The sequence below is a fragment of the Lepus europaeus genome, chromosome 2, assembly GCF_033115175.1.
Source record: "Lepus europaeus isolate LE1 chromosome 2, mLepTim1.pri, whole genome shotgun sequence".
Classification (NCBI taxonomy): Eukaryota; Metazoa; Chordata; class Mammalia; order Lagomorpha; family Leporidae; genus Lepus; species Lepus europaeus.
Window position 1 is genome coordinate 11,937,544 of NC_084828.1, and position 22,592 is coordinate 11,960,135.

The following is a 22,592-nucleotide window of genomic DNA, read 5'->3' on the forward strand; positions in this document are numbered from 1 at the left end:
ATGTTCTTTCGTGACGTGGTGCATACTCACCTGCGTTTCTGGATGGCTCATGTGGGAGCCGGGTTTCTCAGTGTCGAGAGAAGAAATGACACATGTGGAAAGGAAATGTCTGGGATAAACTCTACCGTCTGGGACTGGAGTTGGAGGAATCAGTGCAAACCTGCACACAGGTACAGTTCAGCTGTGTCCCCTGGAGGGCCTGGGAGCAGGGCCACCCTGCAGCAGGGGACACATCAGTGCTCAGCTCTTGGTGTCCAAAGCCCCTACTCTGCAGGTCCTTGGAGAAGTGGCTGACTCCGAAGCTGGGTGCAGGGTGGGGGCGGGGCGGGGTGTGGAATGTTGGAGAAAGTGCAGGATGATGCTACAACATTGGTACCAGGAAGTAAAGAAGAGCTCAGAGAGTGACGGCCATGTGTCCACAGGATGCTGACGCTAGCGTGGAGCAATTCCTACTGGCCAAATCTGGGCCATACAAATAAAACATGAGGTGCACGTGATCACTGTTTCTGCACAATGGGACACCCCCTCCCCACCCCCCGCAGGTGCTACTAATGAGAATAAACACAGGAATCCCTTCATGGGAAAAGTCAGCGTGTTTTCCTAAGGTAGAATTCCTGCTAGTGCCGCCGGCACACCGGGTTCTAGTCCCGGTCAGGGCGCCGGATTCTGTCCCGGTTGCCCCTCTTCCATGCCAGCTCTCTGCTGTGGCCCAGGGAGGGCAGTGGAGGATGGCCCAAGTCCTTGGGCCCTGCACCCGCATGGGAGACCAGGAGAAGCACCTGGCTCCTGCCATTGGATTAGCGTGGTGCGCCGGCCACAGCGGCCATTGGAGGGTGAACCAACGGCAAAAGGAAGACCTTTCTCTCTGTCTCTCTCTCTCACTATCCACTCTGCCTGCAAAAATAAAAATAAAAATAATAAAAATAAAAAAATTTAAAAAAAAAAGATTCCTGCTAGTGCATAGAGGAGGAATGACAGGATTAGATAAACATGAGTTGGAGCAAATGTTTGGCACGGTGGTTAAGTCTCTTCCTGGGACGCCTGCATCCCATATCAGAATGCCCGGGATCAAGTTCCAGTTCCTCGGGTTTTGATTCAGCTTCCTGCCGATGTGCAGTCTGGGAAGCAGCAGAGGATGGCTCAGCTGGCTGGGTTCCTGCCACGCTCATAGGAGACCCAGACTGAGCTCTGGGTTTATACCTTGGGTGTGGGTCAGCCCTGGCTGTTGCAGCTACTTAGGGAGTAAACCAGCAGATGGGAGACCTCCCTCTCTGTCTCTCAAAAGAAAAGAAATAAAAAGATAAATCACCAATTGGCAATAGTAATTATTAATCTAACTGAGAACCCTCACTGGAGATTTAAAACCAGTGAGTGAAGGCCAATGGGGAATGGGATACTTGCATTGCACCAGACCGTAAAATCCTTGTAAGCGACAGAGAGACAAAAGTAATTTTACAGTGGGAATCCCTGGAAAACACTGCCTTCTTCATCTGATTTACATGAAAACCGCCAGTCTTGGGGTGAGTTACAACCATGCACCATTTGGGCAGATACTGTATGTGCCCAATGTCACTCCTGGGATGATGTTCCTGCGGCACACAGCCTGTATCTAATCACGAGGAGTCATCTGACACGAAGGGACAGTCTACAAAAGAGGCCTGCAGTGGTTAAAAGAGTGGAGGTCATGCAAGAACTGCTCCAGATTGAAGGCGGTTGGAGGGCGGGACAACCGAGTGTGTGAAGAGTAACCCCAGATGCTACCTGTTCCGCTGTGGAGGGGTGTTAGCAACACAGCTGGAGAAGTGCGGGAGGCGATTGCGATTAGGTGAGCGGGTACATCGGCGTGGCTTTCCTCTCTTTGGTGGTCGTATTGTTGTATTTTGATGATGAAAGGGATGTCTTGTTCATAAGAAGCACATCCTAAAGCATTGTAAGGTGATGGGGCATCATGTTGACAACTTGCCTCTCCAGTGAGTTCACAAAGAAATGTTTTCATTTGGGGCCAGTGCTGTGGCACAGCGGGTTAATGCCCTGGCCTGAGGTGCCAGCATCATATATGGGCGCTGGTTTGAGACCCAGCTGCTGTACTTCCGATCCAGCTCTCTGTTATGGCCTGGGAAGGCGGTAGAAGATGGTCCAAGTCCTTGGCTCCTGCACCCGCGTGGGAGACCCAGAAGAAGCTCCTGGCTCCTGGCTCCTGGCTTCAGATGGGTGTAGCTCCTGCCGTTGCGGCCAATTGGGGAGTGAACCACCAGATGGAAGATCTCCCTCTCTGCCTCTCCTCTCTCTGTGTAACTTTGATTTTTGACTTTCAAATAAATAAACAAAATCTTTTTTTTTCTAAAAAAAGAAGTGTTTTCATTTGAGTCTTGCAACTCTTGGTCTCATTTGGGTAAGCTTTTATAGCAGGAGATGTAATTTCTTCTTCTTCCTCCGGTGTGGAACATGTGGAGGCTTGTCCACACCTGAGGTATGTCCACACCCACGGGGAGCAGGAGAGGGCAGGCAGGAGGAGCCACTCCAGCATCTCTGTCCACCTGCAAACCCTCAAGGTCAAAGTCAACGGCCATGTGTGTGCTCTCTGGAGCTCACTGTGTTTCCCTAGACAGTAGGAAGACTCCTTGACTATGGAGGGCAACTCTTTTCGCACGCAGGACTCCGAGCCTGCCACAGGGGTTCTCCATTTGTTTGGAGATGTGAGGGTGTACCTGGAAGAAGAGGGGGGCAGAATGCTATAAAGAGCTTTCTCAGCAAAGCAGGAGGGACCAGACTCGGTGGAGTGGGTGGTGGCGGCGGGGTGGTGGTGGTGTTCAGGTCCTGCTGATTCCCTGAGTAGGGTTCAATGTAAGACAATGGCAATGGGAGGAATTAGGAAGCCTCAGAGAAGTCAGCTAGGCCAACCTTGGTTTTCCAGGGGAGAGGGAGTGGATTTGGAATTAATGTTGCATTTGGTAATTGTGAGAATTAAATCAAAGAACGCGGCCGGCGCCGTGGCTCAACAGGCTAATCCTCCACCTTGCGGCGCCGGCACATGGGGTTCTAGTCCCGGTTGGGGCGCCGGATTCTATCCCGGTTGCCCCTCTTCCAGGCCAGCTCTCTGCTATGGCCCGGGAAGGCAGTGGAGGATGGCCCAAGTGCTTGGGACCTGCACCCGCAAGGGAGACCAGGAGAAGCACCTGGCTCCTGGCTTCGGATCAGTGAGATGCGCCGGCCGTAGCGGCCATTGGAGGGTGAACCAACGGCAAAAAAGGAAGACCTTTCTCTCTGTCTCTCTCTCTCTCACTATCCACTCTGCCTGTCAAAAAAAAAAAATCAATCAATATCAATGAACGCGTGGGATATCCATAGCACAGTGCCGGGAACACCAATGTTAGACACAAAGCACCAACAAGTGCCCAAAGAAGAGCTGGGCATGGGAGAAGAAGCTTCCTTATAATGCCCCAAACCCAGGGCTAACGCAGTTGGCTGAGACCCCAGGAATCTGCAAACAGGACCAGGAGCACCTTTCTCCCTCATGAGCCTGGTGAGTTCTTTTTTTATTTTATTTGCGATGGTGTTTTCTCTCTAAGGAATTCCAAGGATCTTTATAAACTTTAAATTACCCAGGGGAAAAGAATCCTCACAAGCAAGAAAGCAAAATACAGCGCCCCAACCAAAATAAACTCCTTCCACCTTCCCGCCTGACTCCCTGTGCGCCAACCCCCTCACCAAAAATAAGCCAGGCGGGCTCCCTCCGCCTGCCCTGCTCATCTCACGCCCCTGCAGTCAGCTGCCCCTTTCCGTTTGCTGATCAGGAGGGTGTTTTTGGAAAAGCTGCCGAAAGGTGTTTGGAAAAGGCCAGTGCTTCTTTGGCTTGAAATGACCGTCCCGGCCACCGACCACTTCAAGTTCACGTTCATTTGGCTTGCGTCATGATTTCTGGTCTCCATAAGGCTTCTGGGCATTTTGGATCTGCTATGATCACACACCGAGTGTTTGTGGTTATTGGTCTCCAGGGAGACCAGCTCCTCTGATAATCAAACTCCCGAAGGTGAGCCTTACTTTGCTGAGACCGGAGTCCATGACCCAGGGGCAGCCAGGAGCCTTGAGCTGGAAGGGCAGAAGCTGCTTTGGGGGAAGAGGGGTGTTTCTAATTCTATCAATAGAGATGAAAATGATAGGTCAGTTTCAGGGAGGCCAGTGGGAGCCGGGATTCCTCTGGGTTTATGCCCCACTGGCCAGCAAGGGGCGCTGTTGATTGAGAGACTGTGGCCGGAGATGGGGAAGAGGTGACCTGTGGCTGTTCTCTTGGTTCCTCCCTGGCATCCCTCCTTGTGGACAGTATGGCAGGAGCTGGAAACCTCGAGTAAGTGGCTCCAGTCTCTGCAGCTCACTCTGCTGTGTACTCCGGCAGCGGACTCCCCTCCTTTGCCCTGCTTCCACAGCAGAGCGTAGGGCTCCAGGCCCAAAGGGATCGCTGCGGTGGGGTCTGGGTATCGCCTGCCCCTGTTCACCTGCACCTGCTGGTCTGTTTCCCTTTCCTACAGGCATATGTTTGCTCACCTGTCCACGACCTTAGCTCAGTCCGTCCTTTCTTGTCGTCCCTGTCACTATCCTCCCATGTTGAAATCTGCCAAGCACTTGGCTTGATAGGCTACAAAAATTATTGACTGAGGGGGCTGGCCTTGTGGCACAGCAGGCTAAGCTGCTGCTTGCATCATCAGCATCCCAGATATCCCGAGTCCCAGCTGCTCTGCTATTGATCCAGCTCCCTGCTGAAGCACCTAGGAGAGCAACAGAAGATGGCCCAAGTGCGTGGGCCCCTGCCACTCATGTGGGAGACCCGGATGGAGTTCCTGGCTCCTGGCTTCAGCGTGGTGCAGCCCTGGCTGTTGTGGCCACTTGGGGAATGAACCCATGCATGGAAGATCTCTCTCTTTCTCCTCTTTGTCTCTCCCTCTCTTTGTCTTTCCAATACTAATAAAATAAATAAAAGACTTTTTAAAAGTTGTTGACTAAAGGTCATAAAATTGAGTGTGTGTGTGAGTGCAGGTGGGAGGGAGTAGAGAAAGGTAAAATATAGACAGACAAGAATCTGAAGGTTTTGTGTTGCATATTTATCTTGCATATTTATCTCACTTGTGATTGGATTTATATGAGTAATTCAATGGTGGGGGACATCCAGACCTCGGGCCGCATAAGGCCCATGAGATCATTTGGTCTGGCCTTGCCAAGGCAACCACAGGCGGAATTCAATACCTCGGGGCCGGCGCTGTGGTGTAGCGGATAAAGCCACCACCTGCAGTGCTGGCATCGCATATGGGCACTGGTTTGAGACCCAGTTGCTCCACTTGCCATCCAGCTCTCTGCTGTGGACTGAGAAAGCAGTAAAAGATGGCCCAAGTCCTTGGGCCCCTGCATCCATGTGGGAGACCCAGAAGAAGCTCCTGGCTCCTGGCTTTGGATCGGCACAACTCTGGCTGTTGTGGCCATCTGGGGCGTGAACCAGAAGATGGAAGACCTTTCTCTCTGCCTCTGCCTTTCTCTAACTCTGCCTTTCAAATAAATCTTTAAAATAAAATAAAATAATGCAACCACTCAATGTGTTAGAAAGAAAGGAAGGAAGGAAGGAAGGAAGGAAGGAAGGAAGGAAGGAAGGAAAAAGAAAGAGAAATAAAAAGAAAGAAAGACAGCAGGTGCAAGAAAGGACAGAGATGTCTTGCCCAGAGGCAGGGGCTCCTTCCAGCAGCCTGAGGCCTGGGTTCTTAGGGCACTTAGAGACACCCCCAAAAAAGATCTCTAGGAGTGCAAATCACTAGTAGGCATGATCGCAGTAATGCCCGCATAGTGGGGTGTCTCTGACAGTTGCCCCTCAACAGAGGCCCCCACACCAGGCGTGAGATGTTTGCAAACTCAGGATCTGTGCATTTGACTGTTTTGACAGTTGAATGCGGGAACTCTGCTTTCACGGGAAAGGTGCTCCTCCTTGGGCTGGCAGTGAACAGGTTAAATGAACACCACTCCCCCTTTCTCGTCTTGAGGTTACATCTAAAGATAGAAGTGCCTCTATTAACATGCAGCTTTGGCGATCCTTTTGCAAAGAACGGAGTTATTTCAGATGCTGTATGGGAATCCTTTTTGTATTTGTATCTTTGGGGAGGGGCGTCCAGCTGCCTCTTCTAAGATTGCCCATAACTCTTCAGATGTCAACAAATCATTGAAAGGTGTCAGAGCAGGGAAATGAAGGACAATTATGCCTGCCGTGGAGAGCTACTTTGAAAGTGAATAGAATCTGTCAGATTGTCTTTTGAGAGCAGCAGCGGGCTGCTTGTCTGGGCCATCTTAAATGGGTATATCCAGAGTGCAGTGAGGTCATTGGAGATGGCTGGAGTCAGCTGAAGTTGGTTTTGGTGCAGGGGGAAAAAGGCACTAGAAACAGGCCAATTACTGAGTCCGTGTGGAGCAGCCACCCTGATATGGTGATGGGAGATTTCCTATTCAGTTCTTTAAAAAGACGGACTCTTACATTCTTTGTGAGTGAACACAGAGCTGAGCCCACAAGGACTTGGAAATTTGCAGATGGAGTGGGTGTGGGGTGGCAGGGGCACCTGCGAGGGGATCTTTGTGGTCCAGGGTGCAGGAGAGGGGGACAGTTCAGGCTCCTCGAAGGAGCCAAGCTGACAATGGCAGGACAGGGAGACCTTGGGGCTGGGAGAGGAAGATGCCAGGCTTGTCCCAGCATGGAGACCCAGCTGACTTGGGTTGCATCCCCAAGCAACAAGGAAGTGATGTTGGACAAACTTTCAGCTTTATGTAGAAGCCAGAGTGGTTCCAGCTTCACCTACCCCTGAGAATGGGATGGCGGAGAACTTGAACTTGCATTTGTGGAAAAAACACCAGCTCCAGTAAACAGAAGGCTAGGAGAGCCACTGCCTGGGTTCTCCTCGGGCCCATGCTCTAAGTGTTCCCAGAACAAGGCTGTGTGTACTATCGCCCGAAGGACTGCCAAAGACACAGCTCACTCCTGGCCCCAGCACCAGGTCACAGGGATCCGCGTGATGAAAGAGCTTTGCAAACCCTGCGGGGATTCTGTGAATAGAGTTGTGCTTTGCATGGTGTTTCCAGGTTAGAAGTGAGTCGTTAAACAGACAACCATTTGCACACCTCTGCGTGAGCGTTTCGTCATGTGCTACCATGCTAGGAGCCTCCGTGAGGCAGGGAAATGGGGCACACAGGCTCTGCGAGATTTATGCCAACTGTGAGCTGTGCACCTGATCTGGTGGGGTTGCAAGGCCCTGGCTGCACATGGGGTCAGGCAGCAGGTGCCCCCTTCTGCCCCTCCCTACCCTGGATCCAGCCCTGCACACTTATGTGTAGAAAGCTTGCCCCAGGCAAACAGCTACCTGAGCTGGGAGAGTCAGCCTCTCATAGCATCTCCTGGGAGACTTCTGGCCAGGATCTGTTGCCCTCTCACCGGAACGGGTCACCACTGTCGCAGGTAAGAGCACCTCCTTCCGAAAGAAGTCAGGGCAGTAGGCGATCCTGCCTTGGCTCATGTGGACTTGCGGCTGCTCCTCACCCGCATGTTGAAGCCCCTGTCCATTTGGAATGAGTCGTGATTGGCAGGCTCGATGATGCTCCGTTCACTCACTCACTTACTCACTGCCAGGGGCATTCCCTGGGGTTCCGGTTTCATTCATGGGGCCAAACATCTGTCCTCAATGCTTCCTATTTACTACAAAATTCTGCTTTGCACAGACCTCAGGTTCCAGGGCTCCCAAACTGGACGCTGAACGCTAGGACCCAGACCTCTCGCAACCTCAGTCTTGTATCCACTGGCCAATGCCAAGGCCCTTGGGAGGGGACGAATCCTTTGATGGTGACTTTGTCCCAGCCTCTGGGAGCAGCTAGAACCTTACCCTCAGGCAAGCCATTTACCTTGAAAGTTTTTAGGGCCTTACTAAATAAGAAACATTTCTCTCTCCCTCTTTTAAAAAAGATTTTATGTATTTGTTTATTTATTTTTTTATTTGAAAGAAAGAGATCTTCCATTTGCTGCTTTGCTACTCCAATGCCTGCAACAAAAAGGGCTGGGCCAGGCTGCAGCCAGGAGCCAGGAACTCCTTCCTGGTCTCCATGTGAGCAGCAGGGACCCAAGTCCTTGGGCCATCACCTGCTGCCTCCCAGGTGCCTTACAGGAAGCTGGATAGGAAGCAGAGGTGGGACTCGATCGCAGGCATTGTGACATAGGAGACAGGTGGAGAGTTCCAGGCAGCAGTGTCACGCCACAATACCAGCCCCCCAACAAACCCTTTCTCTTTCGGCTTTTGTTCACAGGACAAGTCTGGCCAGTGTCACTCATTCTCTGGCAAACTGCTACTAGCAATGGGTTTCAAAGCCACAAAAAAAAAAAAGTGGCGCAGATTGGCCCTGGGTCAACAGGATCAAGGCACAGGAGATCTGGACCACAGCTTGGTAGTGCAAGAGGACAGGATGGTCAGGAGGCTGGCTGCCTTGGGCCACCCCTCCCTGCTCAAGGGCCAGAGAGGAGCAGACGCCCATGTGGGGACACAGGACAGCTGTCTGCCCTCTCCATGGCACACAGGCTGGGAGGGGAGTGAGGCCCCACCCAGGACCCTGAACACCGCGTGTGGTGGAGACATTCATCCGCAGGTGGACAGCTGGTGTCTGTGAGCCTTCTTCCACTGTAGGGACTGGAGTATGGGACACTTCGCTTCGTGCCAGGCCCCTCTCTGGGTTTCAGTTTCATTCATGGGGCCACACATCTGTGCTCAATGTTTCCTATTTACTACAAAATTCTGCTTTGCACGGGTACAAAAACCTTTCCCCTTAAACTTTACCTACTATCTTGACCCTGAAGGTGACAGTGCTTCCAAAATGGAAATCAGGAGTGGGGGAAGGACACGAGAAGGGAGGGAGTGATGTCCATGCAGGAAACATTTTCTGAATTCCCCACCAAAGTGAGAGGAAGACTGACCGAAGAATCTGGAGAGCTGGCTGCAGTCCCAGTCTCGCTTTCTCCAGTCTCTGACCCTGGACAGCTTCTCAGCCCCTCTGAGCCTTGGTCATCTTCTCTGTAGGATGGGGATGATAAGAGTCATCTCACTTTGTGTATTATTCAAATGGCATGTGTGGGGCTGGTGCTGTGGCGCAGTAGGTTAAAGCCCCAGCCTGCAGTGCGGGCATCCCATATGGGTGCCGGTTCAAGTCCCGGCTGCTCCTTTTCCAATCCAGCTCTCTGCTATGACCCGGGGAATCAATAGAAGATGGCCCAAGTCCTTGGACTCCTGCACCTGTGTGGGAGACCTGGAAGAAGCTCCTGGCTCCTGGCTTCAGATCAGCTCAGCTCTGGCCATTGTGATCATTTGGAGAGTGAACCAACGGAGTGGAGGACCGCTCCCTTTCTCTCTCTCTCTCTCTCTCTCTCTCTCTGGCTCTGTTACTCCATAATTCTCTTTCAAATAGATAAAATAAGTCTTTTTTTTTTTAAATGGGCATGTGTGCAAGTAGTTTGTAAAATATTTACAACTGAACACAGGTAAGGCATTGGTATTAGTGATAAAAACAAGATAATCTGACAAAAATGACTTCTTGGGTCACCTTTCTGTGAATTACATCTGATAGAATAGATACAGGAAAAACGTCATGTACTCTCTAGCTCTCAGATGCATTCGATTGTGTTTTAGTCACAGAAAACACAGGCAAGGTGTGCCCTGGTCCCACAGGCCCTCGACACCCATTAGGTGAGTGACTTGCTTTCAGCCCAGGGCCTCTGGAAGCAGCACTGACCAATGGGAAGGGGGAAAGAGTCTCTTTTCTCGTTCTTATTGGTTATTAGAGATGTCAATCATGGCCTGCCCACCCACAGCCTCATAACGGGCACTTCTCAAGTTTTCTAGCATGAGATGACAGGTGGGACCCTCTGATTATTCTTGTGGAGATTGGAGTTGAGAGGATGAGAGACTTCATTTAGTGATGCGTGGTGTGAGGCGGCAAAAAGGGACTGTGGGGCCCGGGGTATGGTGGCCAGAGGGGGCCAAGTGCAAGCCCCAGGAGCAGAGCCACAAGGGACCCAGAAAGAAACAGAAACAGTGAGAGAAAAAGGCAGCCCATATGAGCACACCCGTTCCAGTCCTGGCTGCTCCCCTTCCAATCCAGCTCCCTGCTGATGTGCCTGGGAGAGCAGCAGAGGATGGCCCGGGGCTTGGGCCCCCGCCTCCCGTGTGGGAGACCAGGATGGTGCTCCTGGCTTTAACCCGGCCCAGCCCTAGCCATTATGGCCACTTGGGGGTTGAACTAGCAGATGGAGGATCTTTTTCTCTCCCTTTCTGTCACTCTGCCTTTTGAATAAATGAAATAAATCTTAAAAAAATATTATCATTGTAACAAAAGTAATAGCTTGATTTGTGGTGCTCAAACTCACAGCACGGACCTAGCAGGTGGTATATGAGTGTACCAGGCTACGTATTAAGTGATTTGCTGCAACCTTGTGAGGCAGATCATAGGATTATACCCATTTTACAGAGACAGTAAGTAGCAAAGTCCTACAGCTACTCCATGGCAGATCTGGACCCCAGAACCTACACTCTTAAGCACTACACTAAATGGCCTGCATTATTGTTGCAGAATCAGCAATAAACAACCATCAACTAGGAAAACCCCACCTATAAAGCAAATCACCCAGTCCCTTCGTGACTTATTTATTCATTTATTTATTTATTTTAGCTACAGACATATGCCACAGTAAATCCCTTAGGGAAATGGAGTTGCTCTGCTGTTTGGCTGTGACTCCCTCAGCCAGGGCCACGGAGTTTTTTCACAGTGGGCATCCAGGAAGCTTTGCCAACTCTCTGCTCCCGTCTCCTGTCTCCAGCCCATCGGCAGCCTGGCAATGCGCAGTTACTAGGATACGTATTTTTAAACAGTGTATTGCTTTTGAAAGGACAAAAGAATTGTGAGGTTTTGGTTTTAAAAACTGAAAATACCAGCAAAGGGCATCTGTGGAAGTGAAAAGTCCTCCTCTTTTTGTCCTGGACCTGGCTAGTGCACACCCTTCCAGATAATTTTATGCATAGGTAGCTGGAGAGGTGGAGCCAGAGGAGTAGAACCTTTTTTCTGCCTAGGGCCATTTGGATACTTACAGCATCATTCATGGGCCATACACAATGATCAGCTTAAAACCTGCTATGGTTTTGTTTAATGTCGAGTCCCACCTGTGTGGAGCCAGACCGAGTGACTTCGCAGGCCTGATACGGCCCGTGGGCTGGCCGGTCCCCACCCCTGGTGGACTATGCTATCTCCATGGCTCCCCGAGTTCTTTGTGTTGTAAGCACCTTGAGTTACTCAGTTAGCCCCACTGTGGGTGGATATGTAATCATCTCCAATTTGCCACTTTTGCAAATAAGATATTATTAAATATTATAATCAACACATACCCTCTTGGCACACGAGTTAAGTTGGATTCCTCTTACATTAATCATGAGCAATAAAATCTTGAGATTGACTGGAACTAGGGTAAAAATCAATCAGTCTAAGATATCAAGCCAGTATGACCTATGACACTACATCCAATGCATGGCAATTATGCATGTGGTTTCTCATTGTTATTTTTAAAAATATGTACTTATTTACTTAAAAGTAGAGTTACAGAGAGAGGAAGAGAGAGAGAGAGAGGGAGGGAGGGAGAGTTATCTTCCATCCCCAAATGGCCACCACACTTGGGATTGGGTCAGGCTGAAGCCAAGAGCCAGGGACTCCATCCAGATCTGCTACATGGTTGGCAGGGTCTCCAGCACTGAGGCTACCTTCCGTTTCTTTCCCAGGCACATTAGCAGGGAGCTGGATCAGAAGTGGAGCTGTTGGGACACAAGCCAGGGTCCACAGGGGATGTTGGTGTTGCAGGTGGCAGCTTAATCTGCTGTGCCACAGTGTCGGCCCCTATTATTGTTTTTAATGGAAGGCACAAGAATAACTTAGAATCCTGGCCAGTTTCACAGACTTGAAGAAAGTTCTGTCTCGGGGGCTGGCGTTGTCTGACAGCGGGTTAAGCTGCCGCCTGCAATGCCACCATCCCCTGTGGGCACTGATTGGAGTCCTGGCTGCTCCACTTTGGATCCAGCTCCTTGCTGTTGTACCTGGGAGAGTAGTTGAGGATGGCCCAGGTACTTAGGCCCCTGCCACCCACATGGGAGACTTGGATGGAGTTTCAGACTCCTGACTTCAGCCTGGCCCAGCCCAGGCCATTACAGCCATTTGGGGACTGAACCAGCAGATAGAAGATCTCTGTCCCTTCTTCTCTCTCTGTACTTCTGCCTTTCAAATAAGTAAATCTTGAAAAAAAGGAAGGAAGGAAGGGAGGGAGGGAGGGAGGAAGGAAGGAAGGAAATTAGGTCTTGCAATAGGCAAGTACTAGTACAGTTTCTAATCCAATTTTGCCAAATAATTTGGATTCATGCTCAATTTGAATGATATTACTAGATGTTACTATTATGTACTTTTACACGAATAAGTAGTACCCTGCAAACTGTTTTCCTACTGAAATTCTGGGAGCCACAGAAGTGCTGTTACCGTTATCTATAACCATAGCTTTTCTAACTGCCATTGATTAAGCCTTTATTATGGGTCAGGCATGAGACTAACCATTCCTCACCCATTTTCCAGATAGAATTCCTGAGAACCTGAAAAAGCCTTTTTACCCTTTTTATCCCTTTTTACCACTGCTAAGATGTTAGGGCTGGCGAGTGTTCACGTGGGAACCGAACCCTCCTCTCTCTGTCCCCAAACACAGGTTTTCATCTCTGGCTCTGGCTGCAGACAGAATGTCCTAACGCCTCTTTGCATTTGCGAAACATTCAGAGACACCCTCTCTGTGAAATGTTTTGTGCTCAGGACAAGTGAGAGTTCCTTTCTCAAAAGACAAAACGAGCGAGAGTTGGGACAGGTGGGGTGCTTCAGGCAAGCCAGCTTTTGGGTCTGGTCTCGGTCGCGTCTCCGTTTTCTGGAACAAAATTTTCCCACCGAGCAGAAACACTAATGCCTTGGTAGTGGAGACTGAATTGGGTCTTTTCCGGAGCCTGCCACTTCTTCCGTTGAAACAGCTCTTTTCTTGGACGTGGTGATGGGGAGTGTGTGTGTGTGTGTGTGTGCGCGTGCGTGCGCGCGCATGCTGGTTGGCTTCGTGAAGCGGGCATTCAGGTGGTACAAAGCTGCGAGTGACTTGTTCCCCTATTTGTGAAGACGCTGGCAGCCTTGGGCCTTCTCTCTGGCAGGCAGGAGAAAGGGCCACTTGTCTCAGAAATACCAGCAAAAAGGCTGGTGCAGGTGGGGATCCCATCACTGAAACATTGTTGGAAGCAAAAGCCGCAGGTGTCGCCTCTGGAACACGGGCGTGTGGTTCCTGGGCCGCCTGTCCCCAGAAGAGAGCCACACTGTTGTCCCCAGGGTGAATGAAAAAGATGTTTCAGTGCTGTGGACGGATCTGGATGGTTTGCCACGGAGGACAAAAAGTCTCCTATAAAATCTCATTTACATAGTCCTATCTCACTTGGGCTTTTGGTGAGCAGATTCAATTGTGCCGGTGTCTCCTGGGCAGTATGATATCATAGCTTCAGAGGAAGGCTTTATGTAGGGGTCACACTAGTTTGTCCTGGGGATGTCGTCATTTTTTGTGTCACGGACAATGTTTTACTGTGGAGATACGAGCCAGATGGCTCAGCCACTTGCAGTCCGGAGCCGAACAGTGTCGGTATTGTTGGCGAAATCAACAGAAACTATTGTGTGCTGCTCATGAAACTCTAGTGCTCATCGCTGTTTGGAGATGAAGTATTTAATAAATTGTTGGGTCTTGCTTAAGACAACACCTCAGGAGGACGCAGCAGAAACCTTGGCTTTCTCCCTTTCTCCCTCTGTACCTGTCTCCCTTCCGCCTCCCCCCCGCGGCCACCCCGGGTCTAAGAGGCCCTGCCGTCCATCTTACAGTAGCCAGGGCTTCTGCTCCTTTCCCACCGCACTCCTTATGCTAATATGATCTGTAATCCTTGCCCTGCTGGGAGAACAGCGTGTGGCTTGTGCTTCTCCAAACTGAGGCCACCTCTTCGTCCAGCCCCAGCGGCACAAGGGAGCCTCACAGGGTCGCCCGCACGGAAATGCAGCCCGGGCACTTGCTTCCTGCCTTCCTTATTCCTGCTGTTGCTGTGTCTGGCTGGCTCCTTTCACACCCGAACTGGCCTCCGTGGGCGCGCCTTGGGAAAATCTGCTCACCCACCCAAAGCAACACCATAAACCAACAACACAGCCACCCAGAAGGATGGCGAGCTAGCCGGGTTCCTTGGAAGGAGGATCTTCGGTGTAGCTTTCTGAGCTTTCAAACACTCTATAGGCTGCACCCCCCCCCCCCAGCACCCCTGTTTCTTTCCAGCCCGTGCCTTGTCCGCCTAAACACGGTGCACTTTTCCATTTAACCCAGCCCAGCTGTGGCTAGGGCTACGGCGATGTCAGAAGGCTTCGCTTCCTGCTTTAATTGCAGCCGGAGCCAACCTTGACTGGCAAGGAGAAAGCCACTGACAGGTTTGGGCTGTGTCCAGGCCTCCTCAGACTCTGTCTGTCAGCCAACTGTTTGACAGTCTATGCAAATGCATGCAAATGCGGGGACACTGGCCCAACACCTGCAGAAGTGACCATCCCCACGCGGACGCGGCCTCCCTTGGAACGGGGGGTTTGGAGATGTGGCTTGGTGGCTTTCTGTCAGTTTATTATGCGTTTGTCAGCAGAACGCCGGGCTGCTGGGAAAAAAAAAAAAAAAAAAAAAAAACACTCTTTGTCCGCACCAGCCGCAGAGTTCCTTGCAGAACCACAAGTGCCAGGGATAGTGGCATGGCTCCTGGCCAGCCCTTGTGAATCCTCCCCTCCGTCTCCAGGACCCTGGGTGGCAGCGGTCGGACCTCGGGTGGGCTGGCCTACTCGGAGGAAGACCTTCTGTCACCCTGGGCATGAGGCTGTCACATCGGGGGCGGGTTGCAGAGCCACAGGCGGGCTCACACTCTCTCTCTCTCTCTCTGCTTGGCAGCTGGACCTCAGCGATGTTGAGGAATAATGTGTCCTGGATTTTAAAAGGCAAAGCCAAATCTTCCGGGGATTGTCAGGGAATTGGGAAGGGGGAGGGGCCTGCCACCTCCCGCGGCAGTGGGACCGCCCGCCACACACACACAGCCACCTCCAGGGTGCGGGAGGACAGCCAGGTGGCGTGACTTTGCAGCCCCTTGTGGCCCCTGCATCTTGGCTTCCATCTGCTCAGGCCTTTGTGGGTCTCCCACAACCTCCCTCACCCTCGCTTTAGGAGAGGCTGGGCCCAGCGCGTCTGCTGTAGTTTGAAAGTTCTGGCTGAGACCGTGTCATTTTGAGCTTGGCCTTTGTGAAGACAGAGCGGGTGACCTCACCTTGATGGCCCTACATCCAGAAGCTTAGTGGACGAGACCTTGATTCCTGGGCCTTCGCTGAGCCAGCCCCGAGCGGGGGATGAGGCAGGGATGCCGTGGCCCTTCCAGCATTGTTAAAGCTCAGAGGCTGGAAATAGGGGAAACATTTTGCATTTTCTTTGCATCCGGACTTCAGTTTTTCAGGGGAGCCAGTCATCTGGGGACTGGTTTTGAAAACCAGAGCTGCCTACAACCCCACCCACTCTATATATGGTTGGAAGAGCCTTGAAATATGGGGAGCCTGTGTATTTATGGGCAGCTGCATATATTAAATCCATAAGTGTCCATAATTGTCCTGGAAATAGATCCAAACTCAACTCCGGCAACGCCTTGGGAGAAGCAACTATTACTTATAGTGGATAATTTCACTGATGTCCCTAGAGACTGTTGACCTAAGTAATCCCAAACGGATTTCATTTCCAGCCTAAAGAATCATTTTGTCATTCATGCAACTTAACTCAATCGAAGACCACCCACCCTTTCTTGTGTGTTCAGATCAAATCACGATGAAGACCCTGGAAATGTTGGGCCAGTCCATCTTGTCTCTCGCCAGGAGGAAAAAGTGTGTCTTTGGGTTTTCTAGAAGCTCTCGTGCTGAGGCCTGGGGGAGAAGGGAGTGGGTGGCGTCACAGCAGGCTTGGTGGCTCTTTGCTGGGATGGGGTGCTTGCACACAGCGCTGGAGCAGCCCCTCCCCCTGGTGCCTAACCAGCAGGGTCTGAGCTTACTGATCTGGTATTGGCCATCAGCACAGCCATGGTGCCAAGCACCTGGGGTGTAAGGGGCTTTTTCCAATACTGATCTATTGCCGAGGGAGAAAGAAGGCTAGCCGTACTCCAAAACGCACAATAGATGCCAGCACTGGGCATCCGCTCTTAAGGATACACTGGGGCACAAGGGCTTTGGAGAGAACCGTAGATCAAGATCGTAGTTAGCAACGGGACCTAAAAACTCAGTTCTCAGCCTCGTCCACATGAATGCTCTTAATGACCTCACAGAGGGGCCGGCGCTGTGGCGTAGTAGGTTAAGCGTCCACCTGTGGCACGGGATCCCAGCATCCCACCTGGATGCTGGTTCTAGTCCCTGCTGCTCCACTTCCAACCCAGCATCCTGTTGATGACCTGGGAAAGCAGTGGAAGATGGCCCAAGTGCTTGGGCCCCTGCACTCATGGCCCTTGGCCCCTGGCTTCGGGTCTGCCCAGCTCCGGCTGTTGCAGCCATTTGGGGAATGAACAAGTAGATGGAAGATCTCTCTCTCTCTCTCTCTCTCTCTCTCTGTAACTCTGCCTCTCAAGTAACTAAATCAATCTTTGAGAAACAAAGGACCTCACAGAGCGCAGCACCAAGAGCTCCTCCCATCAGGCCCCCGGTTCCTTTGAGCATCGTGGACACTGTTTGTGGTCATGGTGACATCAGCAAGGAAGGAGAACGGAAATGTCACAGACCGAGACAGGGCGGATGAATGTCTCCAGCCCCAGTGTCTGGCAGGAGGGTGGCCAGCTCCCACTCCCTCAGCCCAGAAGGCCAGTGCCAAGGCCAGCGCGTCCCATGGGTACCAGTTTTGTTTCCCGGCTTGCAAAGCGAGATTCCTGGTAGCAGCTGCAACTCCTAATGTACAGGCATCTCTTATTTAAATGAGCCCTCTCTTTGCTTTAAAAACAAAACAAAAACGGAAGAAAAACAAAAAAAGCTGGAAAGAGATAAAATCCTCCATACACGATTCTGCCTCGTTTCCTGCCTTGCTTAGTCTTTCCCTCTTGCTCTCTCTCTCTCTCTCTCTTTTAAAAAGTAAACTTTAGAACCCAAGGTAGTTGCATTTAAGTGGCTTGAAGGTCCTTTCAGGACTGCGCGCCGGGCTGTGGTCACCGAGGCAGCAGTAACTGAAAAAATGACCCGTCTACACCCAAACAATAACAGAATCCCCCTTTCTATGTCGGGAACGCCCACTGCTTTCTGAGCAACTGCAGACTCCCCACGTCGATGCAACTGTTTGACCAGCCTTCTACTGAACAACTTAATTAAGCAAAAGAAAACGTGTCAGTTTCTGCCAGCCCCGCAGAAACAGAGCTGTGGGGGTACAAAGGGTGGGCCGAATTAACCCACATTCCTGAACGGGTTCACTAAAGCCGGGCCTGGCTTTGCCGCGGGACCCGGGGGACGGTGCCCCGGGGTTGCCATTCAGCTTGATCAACACATATTGTCGGGTCCATCACGCTGCACACAATTCGAGCTGCAGGGCCTCGGGAGGCTGTCGCCGGGCTGTGGGCTCGGCTTCGCTTGAGACACAGAAATCCCGTCATGACACCGTGCCCAGCGCTCACAGCCCGCGCGGCGGCAGAGACAAAACAGTTTTCGGCGACCATATGAAAACAGCAAGTTGTTTGAGAACGGGTCCCTCCGGTCTTTAGTGTCCCCGCCTGTCCCTCCCCCACTGCCGCTCCAGGAACGCACAGGCCATATGCAAAGCAACTGTAGATTCTGCATGCAATTTGTCTAGGCCAGACCAAACCCGAATGTAATCCCCTCTATTTTTTTTTTTTTGTCCCCAGGGTGGGGGAAGTGTCCCTGCCTAAATCCTTCTCAGGAAGCTGGGAAAGCCATAGGCCCCAGGAATCCTGTTTCCGAGCCAATTAAATGTAGTTTTTTTTTTTTTTTTTTTTTTCCCCTGCAGGCTTGGGTTTTGATTTTGCTTCCTTTATGTGAAGCCGGGCTGGAGCTTGTTGCCCAGCTCTCTGCACCCCACCCCCAACCCCTACTCCATTGCAGCCTACAGGGAAAGCAGGGGGCTCTCAGGGGGCCCCCTAAAGGGAATTCAGAAATGTCCCCAATCATTTGGGGGAAGAATCGGATTGGCACCAGTTTGGCCTTGAAGCCGTGAGATCGTGGTGTTTTTGTTGCCAGTTAGCTGGTCTTTCTCTCTGTCTCTCTGTTTTCCTCTCTCCGTGTGTGTGTGTGTGTGTGTGTGTGAGTGTGAGTGTAGCCAGTCATCCTATAGCATTACCCTGGTCTATGCAGAAAGCATCCTGCGGTTGGAATGGGGTTGTCTCTCACTCCAGGCCACCTGATCAGGGAGTAGCCACACCAGTGCTTGCAGCTTGGAGGCCTGCTAGATTCACAGGCTCTCTGATCCCAGGGGAGGGTCTGGGATCCCATCTTCCTGAGCCGCCTGTGATGCAAAGAACCCCGAGATGAGAGGCACAGGTGCTGGGTGTCTGCTGGAGGCGTGCTTCCGCGGAGAAACACCCTCTAGAAAACACTCAGAAGTGGCTCCCTTGTCCAGAGCCCACACAGCCAGATTCGCTTGCTCTGTCACTTGGGGGAACAAGATATCTAACCTTAGCCAGATGATCACGTAAGATCTAGCCAGCAGTGAGGCTGGACAGACAGGCAAGGTTGGGGGCTCGGTGGGGGGGCCTGGCAGAAGTGTGGCTCGAAAGGGGAGTTCACAGAACCCCGTATGGAATACAGATTTCGAGCTATGCAAAGGAATGCTAGGGCCACAGGGACTTTCTTCTGGCCTTTGTCTCGGGCTCAGAAAGAGAGTCCCCTGAGAGGCTGGAAGACGCGTCCCGTGCACAAGTTCACCACCAACTGTTTGAAATGCATGCGGGCCAGGCGTCCACAGAGAACAGCCATGAGAAGTGGCCAGATGTCCATTCCCCCAGAGAGTCAACCACAAAAGAATTTCTTTCCTGGTTAGGGAAACTTTTTTTTTCTGCCCAGAGCCATTTGGATATTTATCACATCATCTGTGGGCCATACAGAATGACCAACTCTCTGCTCCCCACAAATCAGCCTGCTGTGGAGGTATTGGATTCTGAGTGCCACCTGCGGTAGCCTTGGTGGGGCTGGACCACGTGATTTCCCCCAGCCTCTAAGGCCTGCAGGCTGCTCGCTCCCCACCTCTGCTGCCAGCGAGATCCACCCAAACTCAAAACCCATCAGAAGAGTGGCTTATCCTAGGAGGAGCTTCTTGCCATCTACAGAAAATGATTCATGAGTCTCCTTGGGTGTCTAAGACCCGGGACAAGTTTATGCCCCTATCATTTTCTCCAAATAACTCAAGGTCCCCAAGGGGACTTTTTCTTTTTGGTCTGAAGGTTGGTGCTTGTCCGGTTGGCACCTCTTGCTAACTACAGCTTCTCAGTCATGCTATCCTGTCCACTCCAAGCCCGGGGTCTCTATGCCACCCAAAAACGGTTCTTCCGGGGCTTGGTGGCATATCTGAGCCAAGAGCTTTAAGTAGGCACAGTGGCCCAAGGATACATCCTCTCCTTGAGGGCAGGCAAGCCAGCCAGCTCAGCCCCCCGCCTTGCCTTTGTCCTGGCTTCTAAATCTCTCAGGAGTTGCACAAGCAGAACTATCAGTCGAATCCAGCGCCCAAGGCCATTCTGTATGCCTCTCACCATTTGGAGCCTGATGACAGGGTTCAAGTCTCCTGCTTGCCCACGTGAGCAGTCGTGGGGTGCGAGTTGGTTTACATAGACGTTGTTGACTCACGGCTCCCATGTTACAGTGGTCCCCCAAAAATGTTCAGTGGACAACTTCAGAAATCAACAATTCCTAGGTTTTCCATCACTCACTCTTCTGCTGAAATCCAAAGGAACTGAGCCCTTGCTTGCTGCCCAGCCGTGAGCCGCTTAGCAGCCGTCTCGCCCACCAGCTTGGCTGTGGAGGTGCCGCAGGGCGGGGGTCCCAGCAACCCTCATTTTACCTAGCATTGGTCGAGAGCAAGGCTGGGAAGTCGAGGTCGACAAGAAGCCACAATCTGCTTCCCCTGAGTGACAGGGTGAGAGGTCCCGCCTTCAGGCTCAGGCTGCCAAGCTCAAGAGAGGCAAATTCACAGGAGCTTCATGAGTTACGCTATCATTATTGCTTTATTGTTTGACTCGTTGTTAACCTCTCACTGTGCTTAATTTGTAAATGACACTTCGCCATGAGTAACAAAGAGGAAAAAGCAAAGTCCAGAGCAGGGTGGGTATTCTCCTTAGCTTCAGGCCTCCTTGGGGGTCCTGGATCGCAGCCCTCGTGGTCGGGGCAGGACTGTACCCAGGTAGTGCTTGCTATAGCACTTCCAGCAGGTGCTCAACGGGAGTGTGAAGAGCGAGTTATCGCCAAAGCTGGGACGCGCTCTTCACAGTGGGTGTAGATTTGGCCAGGAAACCCTCCTTCTGTTGATGTGTGCCGAGCGCCCTGGGCTTTCCCGCCCAGCCTGGCTGCCAGTCCCGGGAAAGCACACAGGGTGGCAGGCTGGCAGGGCAGGACACCTGTGGGTGCCGCATGGGGGTGGGAGGGCGAGCAGAAGCTCAGAGCCCACAGGGACTTAGAGATCCCCAGCCTGACCCTCCAAGGAGGTCAGAGAATTCAGGTGACTGGCCCAGGGTCACACAGCCAGCCTGAGGTTCAACTCGTCTATAACCCCCAGCTGTTGCCATGGCCATCACCACATCAGACAGCAAGTCATGTTACTCAGTGCTCAGCACGTCATGGCCTCTATTCAAATGCTTCCTTCGTGAACATAGGGCCTTAGAAAGATCCAGGTAGGGGCCAGCAGTGTGGTGTAGCCAGTAAAGACTCTGCCTGTGACACCGGCATCCCACATGGGCGCCTGTTTGAATCCAGGCTGCTCCACTTCTGATCCAGCTCTCTGCTGATGTGCCTGGGAAGAAAGTAGAAGATGGCCCAAGAGCTTGGGCCCCTGCACCCGCGTGGGAGACCCGGAAAAAGTTCCTGGCTCCTGGCTTCCATCTGACCCAACCCTGGACTTGGCAGCCATTTGGGGGGTGAACCAGTGGATGGAAGTCTCTCTCTCTCTCTCTCGCTCTCTCTCCTTATCGCTCTTTGTAACTCTGCCTTTCAAATAGATAAAATAAAATTTTAAAATCTTATAAAAGAAATCCAGATGGGGTTGACCACACCTCTCCCATGTAAGGAGAAACCTGGCCATGTTTCTTTCTCTAATGATCCCACACACTCATGGGCCAGTGCACCATCCAAGGGCTATGACACCGCTGAGTAGCAGCCCCAAGCACGCCCATCCCTGTCACTCTCTGGGCCCCTTCCACCTCACTGTCGAAGGGCAGGGACCCAGCAGGTGCCCAGTACAACCAGAGTGACCGAGGGTGGACGCCAGCCTGGATGGGGGACCAGGACCTGCCCGGGCACAGCTTGTAGTGCTAGAAATGCCCTCTTCAGAAAGAAAAATGTGGTTGAGGCGGTGGCTTTTTGGTGTATAAAGGATCCTCTTGTGTTTGGTGATATTCTTGGACAGGATACATCAAAAGGCTTGCAGAAAAATGAAATTAAGAGGCAGATTTATTTTGTTTCAAGCAGTGTTGAAATTCATACTTTTTTTTTTCTAGGCCATTTCCTGCTACTTCCCCAGGCACACTGGCAGGGAGCTGGATTGCAAGTGGAGCAGCTGGGACCGAAACCGGAGCTCTTATGGAATGCTGGCATCTCAGGTTCTGGTTTAACCTGCTACACCACAACACTGCCCCCCTTTGCCACATAATCTTAATACACTTATGATGTGTGAGCAAATGGAAATTTGGGTTATTCAATAACTTGAATCACACAGCAAGTAAAGGCCATTCTTGCTACCTCTTGCTAATAGAGTAGATTAGAAATTGTGTAGCAGCACAGGAAGGAAGTGGATGTATTTCATGGTTGTATGTGTGTGTGTGTATGTGTGTTGATGTGATTTGCAAGTGTGTGTACAAGTATTTGCACAGTCTAATCATGTCCTTGCTTATTTTTCTCTTGGGTTTATTCTTATCTTCAATTTTAGTAGCTTTATAGATATATTTGTTCAACACACCATTCGTCTTTTTTTTTTTAAAGGATACATTTTATTTCACGTTTCCATTTAGAATTAAGCTGACATGCATGAGGGGGCTTCAGATAGTTCACGGGAAAATGAAATTAGAAGAGAATCAGGCCCCATTGTGTCTTTTACAGTCGTGCACCACACAGTGATGTGTCGGCCAGCCACGGACCACGCACACAACGATGACTGCATGACTCCTGCCCCTAGTGCACCATAGCCATCAGGTTTGTGCAAGCACACACTGTGGTGTTGGCACAGCAAGGAACTCCCAACAACGCATTGCTCAGAACAT